The sequence below is a fragment of the Schistocerca serialis genome, chromosome 7 (genome assembly GCF_023864345.2).
Source record: "Schistocerca serialis cubense isolate TAMUIC-IGC-003099 chromosome 7, iqSchSeri2.2, whole genome shotgun sequence".
NCBI lineage: Eukaryota > Metazoa > Arthropoda > Insecta > Orthoptera > Acrididae > Schistocerca > Schistocerca serialis.
Window position 1 is genome coordinate 367,122,889 of NC_064644.1, and position 17,055 is coordinate 367,139,943.

Below are 17,055 nucleotides of genomic sequence, written 5' to 3' on the forward strand. Positions count from 1 at the left end.
CTAATGGATTTTCGTACGTTCTAGTCGCTGTTGAACTTACTTCAAAATTTGTTTCTTTCACTCCGTTACGTAAAGCCACTGGATGGTCTGTACCCAACGCCTTTGATAAAAATTTCTTACATGAAGTTCGCCACGTTGCTAAAGTCATTTCAGATAACGGACAGCAATTCAGATCTGCTGTTTGGTCACGCATGCATCGGAATCGTAAAATCAAACCTGTTTTTATTTCATTTTACTCACCACATTGTAACCCATCTTAACCGATTATGAAAGAAATCAATAAGCTTTGCAGACTTTATTGTCACAGAAAGCATCAGCATTGGGACAGATATTTACACTTATTTCAAAATGTGCTGAATGAAATGCCTCATGACTCCACTGCTTTACCACCTACTCTTGTACTGAAGAATGAAGAACCACCGAACAGAATGACAGAGCTTTTACCTTTCCCGAATAGACGTAAACTTCGACACAAAGACATAATTGATTTGGCTATTAAAAATATAAAATCTGCAACAGACAAAAGGAGAAAACTACACGGTAAAGGAAATGCAAAGAAATTATATATGGGTCAGAAAGTTCTCATTAAAGCTCATTCATTGTCACATAAGAAGAAACACTTAAGTCACAAATTCTTTCTGATTTACAATGGACTTTACAGAATCCGACGTATACCACATGATAATTGCGTTGAAGTTGAAACTCTGCGCACTAGGAAGAGTAAAGGATTGCGCCACATTTCACACGTAAAACCGTTTATTGAAAGATAATCTGCTTTTTAAATTTAGAAACTGTTACCATGCAACAATGTTTGAAATTAAATATCTAGTCAAGAACCAAGAGAATTTATCTAAACAGAAATTACGAATGCATCGTTATAGTGAACAGACGACACAGTGTTGTTATTTGTACATTCTTGCTTAGTTGCCCGATTACGTAATGACTATCATGCTTACATACTTAGAACATATATTGCTAATGAGATTTTAATGCAACATTTTGGTTTACTTGAAAAGATACTCTTCATTTGAAGTACATTCGGTGAGATTAAAGATGACTTAGCATTTGGTTTCTTTGATAGCTACACGATTATATCACGACGCTACTAATATGTGACACAATTTACATTGTGGCTTTTGTGGTGTACATATTTTTTATCTGCACAGTTTTTCTGAATTCTTCTGGAAAGTAAAACATGTTTTAATAGTAACTTTTGTGGTATAGCTACAATGAGACAGCCTTTTCCGTAGCGCAATAATACGTTACATTATAGTACTTTCTTGATCATGGTAATGTACGTAATAACTACAATATCTATACGCAAAGAATTTCACTTTCGTTTATGATGAGGTAAGTACATTGACTTCAGCAGAACTTTGCTTACAGTGGACGATAACATCAACACTTCCACAGAATTATCTTACATCAAGATGCACATTTAGCGCTACAGGACACGAATTTGAGTGATTAATTTTGTACTTAAACCATTTATTATTCAAGATTTTTGAATTACAAAGAAAGTTTTCCGTGATATAGCTCATTCCTTTGCTGTAATCTGTAACTGCTGAGGCTATAATTACATTAATCCTCAGGGGGGTACACACTTACTTTGTGTACTATGTGTTTGGCAAGCACAAGGAGCCCTAGCTAATATGGTATTTGCTTATACAACTTTACACATTGGTACCATATTTCTGTAACAAAGAATTAGACAGCTATCTGATCATTTAACATGGAGAAACAAACATTTTTTTTAATATGTCAGTGACACATGCTTACGCAATTACACAGTTCGATGACTTCATACTTATGAAATTGTATTTTGTCTGTACTTTGTGAACTGTTCATATTTTTTCGGAACCATTGTGATACTATGAGAGCTTAGAATGATGTATTTGGTAAGGGATCATGATTTTTGAAGTATGTTTGAGGTAGATGACTTTATTGAAGGTCTTGACATTATTGAAAGAAGCTGTGACGATTTTGAGATGTGATTGATCTGTTATGATGTTATTATTGCGATGACGGTGTGTATTATGCTGTTGAAGTATGTTTATGATCAATAAGCTGGGTATCGTACTTTAAGAGTTATGAAATGTGTGTACATGCGTGAATGTATGACAATGCCGCCGAAAATTTTTTTGGACTCTGTTATATTGATAGGATTTTGTTTCTACACATTTGTAACGCAAATTCTCGACCTGTGAAATTTTTATATGAGACTGTCACTGCTGTCGTAAATATTTCGGTAAGAAAGTTAAGTGACCACCTTCACATAATGCTTTGTGGGCACCCAGCTGCATGACAGTCGCCTGGAAATAAGCCATTAGTGTGTGCCTTTCAGAGGCACAGGTGGAGAAAAAAAAAGAAAGAGACCATTATCCTCGCTATTGACATTTCTTTGTAGAAAGCATCGCAAATATGACACGCTCAAACTTGGAAACATATGATTATACTGTGGAGCATGTGCTTTGTGCTACTTACTGAAATGCTTATGAACTGATGGGAAATATTCTTACATCTGCACACCTGATTATGACAAGTGTCTTTCTATGAGAGTTGAGAGAATTTCTACTAACTTATGAAATGCCACATGACTATTGAATTATATTTTTATGCTTCACTTTAGATAGTTGCTTATTTCATTTGATATCTGGTTTCCAGCTGTGTTACACCATTGGTTTTATGAAATAAAATTAAATGCATTTGTTAATGTGAAAACTTTCTGTCAACAGATCTATTTAATAATAATTTTATGACTCACATTATTCAAAAAAGGAGCACTTGGAATGGAAAGAACAATAAGAAGAGATTAATAACAGTAACTGCATATACAATTTTCTTTTCAACTACTTGGTAATTTTTTATAGAATAAGTTTTTGTGGTGCACCACTTTACTTATATAGACATTAAAATGTGAATATACTTCCCTTATCTGCATTGTTGTCTTTAGTGTGCTATTTTTTTGCTTGTGGGTTTGCCATGTTTAGAGATAAGTTATTACATTTACAGCTGCTTGCTTTGCCAATTTGCATTTCTTTGTCATTGCTGTTTGTGTTAATTGTTTTGTGCTGCTGCATTGCGTCGTCCCTTAGTATAGCATCTGAGCTCAGTAGATTTAAGTTAGCTTAAGATGGGGTAGGCCTTATATGAGAACGAGTTATGATGAATTGTATGAAATGCATTGAGAAGCTATAAGAAAATGGTTTGGCCAAAAAAAGTATTTTGAAAGAGGATATGAACAAAAAAGTAGGATTGAGGGACAACAGGTTTAGGTAGGATTTTCTTGGAAATAAATGATGAAGTAAGATAATGGAAAATAAATAATGAGGTAAGAAATATGTGAACATATAAATACAGAAAGCATGCTTGGATAGGATTTTTTTGGTGCAAACAAATGTTGAAATAAGAGGAAAGATCTATGGAATGAAGTTTTGGATCGGACTGCAGTACCAAATGTTACACTGAAAACGAACCCTGTCTATCCTTTTGTATTATTCCACTATGTGTTTGTGTACCATTGTATATTTGTCTTATTCCTGCCTTTATGTGTTTAACTAATCACATTTATGTTGTAGAATTTTTCAAATAATATGTTATTTACTTTGTAAAGATGTTAGACGTTATTAATTCTGTTCTGTTTCAATGCTCATATGTGAAATTAATGTTTCAAAAACTATTATCATTATTTTATTTATTTACTTATGTCATAATTCCTGTAACACTGATGTACATGTTTAGTTCTATTCTTTTTTTAAAGCCTGTATTACTACAAATGTTATCTCTATTATTATGTTTTTAATGATGTTTTCTGTATCTCTGTAATTGTATTCTCATGTTAAAAAAATTGTAATTAACACCATTTATCGCATTAAGTAACATGTAAGCATTCATTTCACTGCACACATTTCTGTTGGTCATAGTATATGGACAATATGTGAGAAGTAGGGACTGTTAGTGCTTGCACGTGTGTTAATAATTCAGCAAGGGACTGGATAACAGCATTGCTGGTTCTAAGGACAATTCCAAAAACTTTGTGAGTGCACAACTGGTGGTTTATGGACTTGCTATACTCTCTGCAAGACTCTTCGACGGTGATTGTGAACCTGCACAGTCGCAACAGATGGCTGCTGGCCGTCTCTACAAGGACTACGGTGGGTCTGCACCTTTGATGACCCACCAATACCATTATTTCTACAAGGACTGCAGAGGGTCTGCATCTCTGGTGGCCCACCAATACCAAACTCTCTACCAGGACTACAGTGGGTCTGCTCTGTGATGACCTACCTACCACTATTCCTGAACTTGGACTAACTCTGCTGTGGGTTTGCTATGTTGTGGCGCATTACCTGTCTGCATGTCAAGAGCCAGCACTGTCTTTCCGTTGGAAGGACAACACTACTTGTTCAAGACTGCATGGAAATCCACTACTTCTGTGTGCATTTCCTTTTACCGCTCAGACTTTGAAAAAAAAAAACACTGCAAATTTAATAGGATGAATGATCAGGACTGTCTTTATGGACTGTGAGAAAATTTTAGCTTTTGACCAACATTGAATCAACAAGTGTGTGTATTCGATTGTAAATATGAAAAATTTATTCAAATCTGTATTGGCCACTGCCCAAAACAATTTGTAAATTTTTTTGTGGGGAGCATGGCGGCTATGTAAGTAGCCTGTTTAGGTTTTTATATTGGTAGTGCCACATAGCCCTCTGTATGAAAATCATTGGCTGTGCTGTGTGCAGTCTGTGGCTGGGTGGCATTTTTGAAATTTGCTATTGTAGTGTTGGCAGTTGGCTGTTAACAGTACGTAGCGTTGCGCAGTTGGAGGTGAGCCGCCAGCAGTGGTGGATGTGGGGAGTGAGATGGCGGAGTTGTGAGAGCGGATGATCTGGACAGAAACAGTACATTTGTAAGAATGGATGTCATGAACTGATATTTATAATATGACTTACGAACAATTTTAAGGTAAATACATTGCTTGTTCTCTATCAAAATCTTTTATTTGCTAACTATGCCTATCAGTAGTTAGTGCCATCAGTAGTCTGAATCTTTTATTTAGCTGGCAGTAGTGGCGCTCGCTGTATTGCAGTAGTTCGAGTAACTAAGATTTTTGTGAGGTAAGTGATTTGTGAAACGTATAGGTTAACGTTAGTTAGGGCCATTCTTTTGTAGGGATTACTATAAGTCAGATTGCGTTGCGACAAAAATATTGTGTGACAGTTTAAACACAGACATGTATAATTTTTCTAAGGGGACGTTTCAAACTGTAAGGTAATCGTGAAAATAGATGTAGAGAATTACTTTGTAACCTCCGCACAAAATTTAATACATAATAATAATAATAATAATAATAATAATAATATGATTCTAATTTTTGTGTAACCTCAGAACAAAATTGGTTCCCATTTATAACCTCCCTACAGAAATTCATTCACATTTAACCTCCACACAAAATTTGTTTCTCATTTAATGTACCCACAAAATTCTTTTCTCATTTAATGTAAGTTCGAAACAGAAAAATTCCTAAACCTCGTAACAAAAAATAATTTCAGTAACCTGGTAAATTTTGAACGACAGCAGTGCTGCGTCATGGCCCTGTAAGTTCATTCAGAATAAAAAGCAAAAATTCTTACCTCAATAAAGTCGCCAACTATCTGCTCTTACAATAACTTTTTCCGGCACAGCTCTGTGCAATGCTGGCCGATAGATTAGTCATTTATGAAAGGAAGCAACTGATTTTTCCTTTGCAACAATCGGAATGATCATGGATTCGAGAAATTAGTAAATTCTTTAAATTGAAATGAATGCTTGTTGGAAATTACTTTATATGACAAAGATTAATATTAGGACATTTTTAAAAGATTTACATGGGAGTTCACATAACTTTACTAGATATGCGCGAGGCTGCTTTTTGCCTTATACAATAATACTCTGGCTCCGGCATCGCTGCACCGCGACCGGCCCAGCCAACACGATACACTATACCAGACCAGAGCAGACTCCAGACCAGACACAGACTAGCAACAACATACTGCTACAGCTACACAGTACCTACTGCAGTCAACACAGCTGTCTGGTCAGCGAGTTCTCTTATACCTTGCATATCGCAGGCAGCGCATGAGCAATACATCGAAATTACATCTGCTCGGACCTCTTACATAAAATTACATCTGAATTACATCTGCTCGGACCTCTTACAACATTACAGCATTTATTTCTCGAGACTGGTATGTTAGCAATATTTGCTCATGGAGCCGTGCACAAGCTGTAACTGAATCATTACAAGGTAACGGGTGTGCATGCTTTCATTCAGAAAATGTCATATTATTGCTACAGAGGTAATGGCAGTGCGTGCTTCTTGTTGCCCAGCATGAATTAACCATACGTGTGTTATTGTCAGTTGTTTGCTCTCAGAAGAAAAGGTTGCCGTATGTCGATGATGTACCTGTCGGAAGTTATATTTGGTGGATAAAGATAGGTCCTTGTAAAAAATAACTGTTAACTAGGGACCTGTTTCTACATCTTGGAAACGTCATTAACGTGTCTCATGAGGATATTTAAAAGTCCAAACTGGAGTAGCGAATTCCCCGTCCCAACACACGCACCAGTTATGTGCCTGGGAAAAGAGCTTTTCAGGATCAGTGTAGCCATTATTCACAGTCTGGAGTAGACAGCTGCAATAATGACGTCTAACAACAATATCGACTAGTAACCAGTCACTCGATGAAAAACAATTACTTAAAATTAACGTTACAGCTTGTGCACAGCTCTTTGAGCAAAGGTTACTGACACACAATGGCGCAATGATTTTCTCGTATCTCTTTGCATGGTCGATTCGTACTCGGATGAGGCCGATACTCATTCTGGCACACCATGCGGTGATGGGAGTCTATCGATGGGAGTAGTGCTCCTACTCAGCATCGAAGACAGCGATTGCTTCGTGAGTCAAACGCCTTATTAGTACACTGCGGGGAAAAAAAAATGTTCACCCATTAGTAAGGTTCCAGTTCACTCAAAATTTATTGTTGCAACAGTCCATACGGAGTACATGAAAAGATTACATTTACGAATCCATAACTTAAGCGGTTCTGCGGTACTTCACGGATGGCAACGCGGGCGTCAACTCAGGCCTCCAGTCGTTTGTACAGATGGCGAATGCTGTCCTGCGATACATTGTGTATTGCCTGGTCGAACTGTTCATGTAGTTCTGTAAGAGTTGTTGGTTGACGAGTCCAGTTATATTCCAGACGTGCTCGATTGGAGGCAAGACCAGAGATTGTGTTAGCCAGGAAAGATGCTGCACGTCTTGCCGAGTACGTTGAGTGTCACAGCCAGTGTGTGGGTGATCAGCATCCTGTTGGAAAAGCATGTTGCATGAAAGGAAAAGGAACGGGACTAAATGCATTCAGTATGTACCGAGCGCTTGTTACCGCCCCTCCAGAAACACTAAAGGTGAAAGGCTCCCTGTACCAGGTCTAAGTCGTACGCGCTAGTGACCATCATCTTCGTAGGGGAAGAATCTGCTTTCGTAGCTGAAGAACACGGCGCACCATTCCATCTTCCAAGAGACCCTCAGCCGGCGCCAGTCGAACCGTGCAGGTCGATGCTGCAGGTCGATACTGAGGTCTGAGTGGATGACAGGCTAGAGGTGTGTGTGCCCCTGCTAATATCAGTCCGTAACAGTTCGTGTTAACACATCTGGACTCAGAAGCCTCTTATCTGTCTGTGGTGGCTGTACGATCTGCCACTGCTGCCCTTTGCTGGAATTCCAGATCCTCCTCTAGAGGCGTCAGAATATTCACGTGACCACGGACACCAGCATCGTTGCACAACTGGCGCAGCATGTCGCACTCGTCTGGCAGTTTTCTGAAACAAGCATCCCGCCACTCGGATGGCCACAACTTGGCCTCTTTCAGTTTCTTTCAGTTGGCTGTAGGAGCCACGAGTGCATCTCTGTGGCATGGATGCCTGCTTGCTTCACAATTGCACCTCACTGCTCACTGTGCCTTCTGGCTGTGAGCGTTTCCTGTTGAAGCATAGCCATAGATGTTGACTTGGCTGCTACGCCACGATGCAATGAGTTGGCCGACGACGATGACAACAATATCAATACATCTATTATTTCCCACGTCGCATATGTCGTCATCAGATAAAAATCGACGAAGTCTTCCCTGGTTTACTTCATTTCCAGAAGAGAATTACTTAACGTCAGAAAGAAATCTGGCTTGTTGAATCAACTGACGCCACTGTAAGTCACGTCTGGTAGCATTTATAGGACACGTGATTTGAGCCAGAACTCTTCCACGAAAATTTCAACCAAATTAAGGGTTTCTTTCTGCAAGAACAATGAGACAAAATTTACCAAAACCGTGTGGAGGTCACTATCAGATGACATTCCATCAAAAGCACTGAGATACCAAGGAGAAACAGCTGTGATAAAACTGCTCCACCAAATGCGCAGGATAGAGACAAGCAAAATGAGCTAAGATATTAAGAAGGATGTAATAATGCTTTCCAAAAAAAAGTATGCATCTTACCAAGCATCATTTCTATGTTATTGTTCAAAAATAATGACACGAATGGAAAAACTGGTGAGAGCTGACATTGAATAAGAACGCTTTAAGTGGAGCAGTACAGACCTACGACTCAACAAAGAAAGCAAACCCTCTTACGTTTATACTACTTGAACATTAAATAAAGCTTTGTAGATTGTTTACTGGAATACACTATATGATTTCTGACGGTAGCAGAGATAACATAAAAGGAGACACCGAAAAATACTCGCTGTGAGGCCGTTCTGCAGCAAATATGCAACAGAGAGCGAATCTGAAGCAGCTATATAAGCACTCATAAGTAGGCCACGGGTTGGTGTGGCCTTCGAACTGAAATATGTTCTTTATACATTAAGCAAACACTTATCTTGTAGAGAAATCAGATGCCAAATCATTGAGTGAGGTCACTGCTTCAATAAAGCGAGCAACTTCATATGAGTTATGCTGCAGCTGTTATAGTTGTTAGGCAGAGATGAAGAGTCACAGAATGGGCTAGTGGAAAGAACTGAACCGAACCACTGAGGTGATGAACGTCAAGTTTACTTGCTTTGGACTGCCTCAAAAGATTGACAACTTTATGGTCTAAAGACTTTTAGCATTGTACTTTGTAGTAGCATAGGAGTCAAAATATAGCGCAGAAGATAAATATAGTAATGTACAGTCCAATGATGATTTACTCTCTCTCTAAAAAATATTGCATGACAGTGGCTCAACATCTAAAACATTTTTGCTTGTTTTTTTGTCATTTCATTCGTGTCAGTTTTCGCTATTAACTAAGAGACACCCCGTAGAATCTCCATACACTGAAATCTCCATACACTGATATGCCAAACTCATGGGAGATGTCCAAATACCATGTCACCTCCTTTTGTCCGGTGTAGTGAAGCAACGTAGCGTGGCATGCATTCAACAAGTTGATGTAAGTCCCCTGAGCCAATAATGAGCCATGCTGCCCCTAAGCCATACATAAGAGCGAATATGTTGCCGGTGCAGGAATTTTTGCATGAACTGACCTATCGATTACGTCCCACAACTGTTCGAAAGAATTCATGTACGGTGGTGTGGGTGGCCAAATCATTCGCTCGAACTGTAGAGAATATTTTTCAAACCAAACACAAATAACTGTGACGCGGTGAAAGAATGGCCGATGGTTTCCAGGTTGCCGAACGTAACATTTTCCAGTCAGTGATCGCTTCAGTTGGACCAGAGCATCCACTCCGTTCCACGTCAACACAGCCCACACCACAATGGAGCAACTACCAGCATGTACAGTGCCTTGTTGCCAACTTGGGTTCATGGCTTCGTGGGGTTAGCGCCGCACTCGAACCCTACTATCAGCTCTTGCCAACTGCAATCGAGACTCATCTGACCGAGCCATGGTTTCTAGTCGTATTGAGCAAATCGGTCACCAGTCCAGGAGAGGCGGTGCTTTCAGCAAAGGCAGTCGTATCGGTCGTCTGCTGCTATAGAGGTTTAGCACCATATTTAACCGCCGTACTGTAACGGATACATTTGTATCGGTTATTTCACGCAGCTTGTCTGTTAGCACATACAACGCCACAGAAAAGCCGCTGTTCATTGTCATTATGTGGAGGTCGTCAGCCATTACGTTGTCCTTCGTGAGAGGTAATGCCTGAGATTTGTTGTTCTTGGCACACTCATCACAAGGCGCATCCGGGAATATTGTATTCGCTCCTTCCGAAGTGGGATATCCCATGCGTCCAGCTCCAACTACGATTCGGCTTGAAAGTCAGGAAGTACCAGAGTACAAATGACATCTCAAACAATGCACTGCCCTTTTACACTACTGGCCATGAAAATTGCTACACCAAGAGGAAATGCAGTTGATAAACGGGTAGTCATTGGACAAATATATTATACTAGAACTGTCATGCGATTACATTTTCACGCAATTTGGATGCATAGATCATGAGAAATCAGTACACAGAACAACCACCTCTGGACGTAATAACGGCCTTCATACGCCTGGGCATTGAGCCATACACAGCTTGGATGGTGTGTACAGGTACAGCTGCCCATGCAGCTTCAACGCGATACCACAGTTCATCAAGAGTAGTGACGGGCATATTGTGACGAGCCAGTTGTTCGGTCACCATTGACCAGACGTTTTCAGTTGGTGAGAGATGTGGAGAATGTGCTGTCCAAGGCAGCAGTCGAACATTTCCTGTATCCAGAAAGGCCCGTACAGGACCTGCAACAAGCGGGCGTGCATTATCCTGCTGAAATGTAGGATTTCGCAGGGATCGAATGAAGGGTAGAGCCGCGGGTCGTAAAACATCAGAAATGTAACGTCCACTGTTCAAAGTGCAGTCAATGCCAACAGGAGATGACCGAGACGTGTAACCAATACCATCACGCCGGATGATACCCTTCCAATGTGCGTTCACCGCGATGTCGCCAAACACGGATGCGACCACCATGATGCTGTAAACATAACCTGGATTCATCCGAAAAAATGACGTTTTGCCATTCGTGCACCCAGGTGCGTCGTTGAGTACACCATCGCAGGCGCTCCTGTCTGTGATGCAGCGTCAAGAGTAACCGCAGCCGTGGTCTCCGAGCTGTTAGTCCACGCTGCTGCAAACGTCGCCGAACTGTTCATGCAGATGGTTATTGTCTTAAGACGTCCACATCTGTTGATTCAGGGATCGAGATGTGGCTGCACGATCCGTTACAGCCATGCGGATAAGATGCCTGTCATCTCGACTGCTAGTGAGGCGAGGCCGTTGGGATCCAGCACGGCGTTCCGTATTACGCTCCTGAACCCATCGATTCCATATTCTACTAACAGTCATTGGATCTCGACCAACGCGAGCAGCAATGTCACGATACGATAAACCGCAATCGCGATAGGTTACAATCCGACCTTTATCAGAGTCCGAAAGTGATGGTACGCATTTCTCCTCCTTACACGAGGCATCACAACAACATTTCACCAGGCAACGCCGGTAAACTGCCGTTTGTGTATGAGAAATCGGTTGGAAACTCTCCTCATATCAGCACGTTGTATGTGTCGCCACCGGCGCCAACCTTGTGTGAATGCTCTGAAAATCTAATTATTTGCGTATCACAGCATCTTCTTCCTGTCGGTTAAATTTCGCGTCTGTAGCACGTCATCTTCATGGTGTGCAACTTTAATGGCTTGTAGTGTATATCCTGTTTACACGATGCTACCGTCATTTGTATACATGCATATCGCTGTCCCATGGCTTATGTTACCTCAGTGTAATATTGGGTCCGAACGCCACAACCACATCGACACCTTACCTGCAGGCTCTACTCAGACTTGGCTAACTTGCATTAACGTCACAGTAATACCTGTAATTTCCATCATTGTACTAGTGATCTGCCTAATGATGACCAGTAAATCAAGTACTTATGAAAGTAATCTAGAAAATAGCACGCCTCACCTGCGTCAAAATTGTTGTGTTTGTCCATGTAGCGACGTCCTGATATTTGCTGTGTTCGCCTTCCGCAGTCCTGAAGCAAGGCGACCCATCCGGCACAGAACACAGTGCCGCTTCGGTCATTGGCGCTAAACGAGGCGGGCGAGGCGCCGGTGGCGTGCGACCTGTGGCTGCGGCTGCAGGCGCCAGGCGGCAGGTTGATGGCCCGTCGTTACGTGTTCTGCGCCCGCCGCCCACCGCCACCGCCCACGCGCTTCCCCTGCTCATTACGGCGCCCATCATGCCCCTAACTGCCGCCCCTATGGCGGGCGCCGCTCTCCCGGAAAGCACTTCACTTTGCGCAGAAGAGTGCTCAAATTCAATGCCGGCACTAGCTCATCCTTAAGCACTCCGGTGTGGCACAGTCTTCCACTATGTTACATGTAGCAGGTGCCCATAGCATGCAATGTAAGTACAGTAGCACACAGTCCTGTACCTAGACAGTGTTCAACTCAAACTCAGCTTCTACAGACAAGTGCTCTACCAACGTGGCTACGCAAGCACGACTTGCGACCCGTAGGAGATGAACTGGTGCAAGTAAGGCTATGAGCACAGGTCGTAAATAGTGCTTTGGTGGCTAAGTCGGTTGAGAACTTTCCCGCGAAATGCTAACTTCTAGAGTTCGAACACCAGTCTCGCAAACACTACGGTCCCAGGTTCGAATCCTGCCTCGGGCATGGATAAGTGTGATGTCCTTAGGTTATTTAGGTTTAAGTAGTTCTAAGTTCTAGGGGACTGATGACCTCAGTCCCATAGTGCTCAGAGCCATTTTTGAACCAGTCTAGCACACAGGTTGGATCTGACAGGAAGTTTCATTCCAGCGCACACTCAGTTGCAGAACGGAAGAATCATTCTGAGAACATCTCCAAGGCTTTGGTTTGGTTTTGTTTTGTTTTGAATATCGGTCTAGCACACAGCTTGGATCTAAAAGGAAGTTTCATTTAACTGGAAAAAAATGATGATGAAGAACATGAGACTCTAAATCGACAGTTACATAATGGGAGAGCTGATATATCTCACATTTAGGCCAATGTTTGACAAAGCTTTCTTTACGTCACTTATAAATCACCATTTATTAAACGAATATAATTGATCTTGCGTAATAAGTTGGAGTGAACTTACAGGTCTAAGCCTAACACAAAACATTTGTGTTAATTAAATTCTAATCAGCCTACTGGTTTCATTTAAAGCTGTCTCTGCGATACTTTCAGTTTTGAAAGGTGAATAAATATTCCAGCACTCTTGCAAGCACTGAAACTCCTGCAGAGTGTTCATAACAGGTGTTTCTCTTGGAAGTGAAGTTGGTATACCATTTCACATCCGAGAAAAATAAAATTAAGGAGTAAAATAAAATTGCTTCAAGGAAAAAGCCGATATTTACAAAACAAAGTAGTTTCATTGTCATCTGAAGCTAAAGGCAGTCTGAAGCTAAGGATAGTGACAGTTACACCTTGCAAATGCGAACAGTAATTAATTGAAAGCGTCCTGTGATAAGTTTTTAACTAAAGATTTATCACAGCTTAATTCACTACCGTTTCTTTTCGTAAATCTTCTCACTGAGTTGGTCAGATTAGTTCTTTTTTTGTAAGAATGTCCGTATCGGGATGTAGTAGTAGGCAGCTATCGTTTCATGTTTACTCGGTCTCAATATGACGTCTAGCGCAACGCTTGGTTTCATACAAATCAAAGGTGCCGCCCTCTGTTTTTCTTTCAAAATACTAGCTATTCTTTGGTGTCACACGATGTTGCTTAGATCTGCTCGATCACCAGATGTGTCTCCAATCTAGCACATATGGGAGGTCTTTAGACGACAACTACAGCTTCATATATAAACAGTATTAACCGTCCCTGTATTGACTATCCAAGTGCAACAGGAGTGGAATTCCATCGCACTCACTGACTTCTGTCACTATTACAAAAAATGGAAGCATGTTTGCAATCTTGCATTCAACATTCTACATTACTGTACCTGTATTTAACATTTTCAATGGCTTATTTCTCACTTCCATTAACCTGTACTCTTGCGATGTCAATCCCTTAAATATGTTACCTAGACAAATGTATTCCGAAAATTTCATTATTCTACATTAATAATATTTTTGGTGTAGCAATTTTTTTCCCTCATTTTAAATACGAAAAATTTTTCGGCTACAGATAGGCGGTTGTGGGGAATTTGTACCGGCTCTGTTAACGTTAAAGTGCAGCTGCTAGATTCTCCTGATGTGTTCATAGTCCATTTGAGGACTGTAACATTCCTCCGCCAAACTTGCTAGATATGGGATGGTCGTAAGCAAATAGTATTGCAGTTCATTAACGACCTTATTTGGGCCAGAATATCAGTTCGACCTCACCTTACAGTTCCTATTGTGTGGTTCATAGTTTATATTACATTTTTGTTACACGACCCACACCAGCGGCTATGCATTCCGGAAGTCAACATTTACCTTTATAATTGTAGAGCAAACTCTTCAACTGTTTTTATAAACGCTTTCACTGTCAGGCACCCAAAACAATATTAGCTTACTAATAAAAGCCACAAAACTCCTCAGTTCTTGCCACTCGCGTCACATCACCGAATTCATTCCAGCAAAGCAACAGTTGCAGAACGGATGAATCATTCACAGAACATCCACCAGGGTGTGATTTGGTTCTGTTTTGTTTTGCTTTAGGGTGCGAAAAACAACTGGCTTCATACGTGCTCAAGTGAATAGAACACGAAGATAGAAAGCAGTTAAAAAGGACTAAACGTCAGTCCCAATTGACATAATAAAAGACAGTTAAAAACAGGCACGTGGAAAAGGGCTAGAAAGAGACACTATACAGAAACGAAGGTCCAAAACCAAAAACATGACTCTGAGCACTATGGGACTTAACATCTGCGGCCATCAGTCCCCTATAACTTAGAACTAGTTAAACCTAACTAACCTAAGCACATCACACACATCCATGCCCGAGGCAGGATTCAAACCTGCGACTGTAGCGGTCGCGCGGTTCCAGACTGAAGCGCCTACAACCGTTCGGCCACACCGGCCGGCCCAAAACCCAAAACTAAATGCCCTTCGCCATATTGCTTTGGCGGATAAATAGTACAAGGCGGTCGACAGCCCATGCGTCCTATCCTAAGACGGCCGATAACAGACAGCAAACACAAGCGGGAACGTAAACGGTTAAAAAATGCGCAATCCGATTGGACGTGACGAACAGTTAAAACTTGGGCACAATGTGTGCAAAGTGGCGGGTTAGTGCCACTTATCAAATGAAGATGGCTGAAAACGTAGTGCCCATTACGCAGCCTCCTTAAAATGGCCTCCTCCCGGCGGGAGGGCCACATGGAGGTAGGACCATTGGCAATGCCAAAGGGACACCACCTACTGACAGACGGCAACACAGGTATCGTCGGAGGGAATATAAGAACTCGCGGGCTAAGGTATGAGGACTACAGCCTTGGAAGCAGCGTCAGCAGCCTCGTTTCCTGGCAGACCGACATGACCAGTAACACACGGAAATATCACAGTGGCTCCACGAAGGATGAACTGTGGCAAACAAGGAGACCCTCAGGTCTCGAAAACTGAGTTCTGGATGAGACTTCCCAGGCTGGTAGTATACTTCAATGGTTTCCATTCAAAGGCGTACTAAAGCACACTATCCACAAAATACCGAGAAGAAGGGCTCTAAAGTTTTAAGTGTACCTCGCACGTAATTCATATATGGTCAGAAGTAGCATTTCAGTAGACAGGTGAAATAGCTCAGTCATTAGCGTGCTCGAATGTCATATGGGCGATTAGAGTACGATCGTCCCTGCATATCGAATTAGTTTTCTTAGGTGTTTTAAAATATAACAACTGTTAAATAAATTTAATGACCTGAAGTATTATCAATTATATCATGTTGTTGTTGTTGTTGTGGTCTTCAGTCCTGAGACTGGTTTGATGCAGCTCTCCATGCTACTCTATCCTGTGCATGCTTCTTCATCTCCCAGTACCTACTGCAGCCTACATCCTTCTGAATCTGCTTAGTGTATTCATCTCTTGGTCTCCCTCTGCGATTTTTACCCTTCACGCTGCCCTCCAGTACCAAATTGGTGATCCCTTGATGCCTCAGAACATGTCCTACCAACCGATCCCTTCTTCTAGTCAAGTTATACCACAAACTTCTCCTCTCCCCAGTTCTGTTCAATACCTCCTCATTAGTTATGTGATCTACCCATCTAATATTCAGCATTCTTCTGTTGCACCACATTTCGAAAGCTTCTATTCTCTTCTTGTCTAAGCTATTTATCGTCCATGTTTCACTTCCATTGAACATAAAATCATTAAATCATAAATAATTTTATTTTCTATATGAAGTGGCTTCCACAGTCTAATTAAATTTGGATTGCACTCGCCAGTACTTTCTTAAAATAAAAGTGGAATAATTTCAAGTGCATTTTTAATGGAGATAAATGTACGCATTAACTACTGTCATTACAATGTTGTTTCAAAATTCAGCGGTATTATAAGCTCTGGAAAGATTATAAAATTTCGTTGTAAATTCGAGAACCCGGTGTCTCCGTAGAATAGCAGAATGTAGCTGCTGCCCTGTTATATATACGAACTTGCAGACGGCCAGGAAGTGCCAAGGCCCGCACGAAACTATTAGAGCAATGGGCCTTACATGCAACAGAACAAGTTCCTTCCTGGCTTTAGCAGAGATTGGAGCATTCTGTATTGTGAAATACGAACTGAATTTTTACAATACTGTGCATTAAAAATGTCTGCCAATGAAGACATCGCGAAAGTGTCACAAGCTACAGACTCATCATACAGCGGAGTGTCGAAGGCGATGTTAAAAGTTGAGGTGGTTTTTTACGAACGCTTGCTTCCTGCCAATGCTTTGATTGCATAAGAATCTTAAACTACAATTTCTAGTGAAGCATTGTTGATGGGTGAAGAAATTTACAGGCGTACTATAGAAATCTTGGCTGATTGGTTGATTTGTTAATTTTTTTGAGAGGACCAAACAACGAGGTCATCGGTCCCATCAGATTAGGGAAG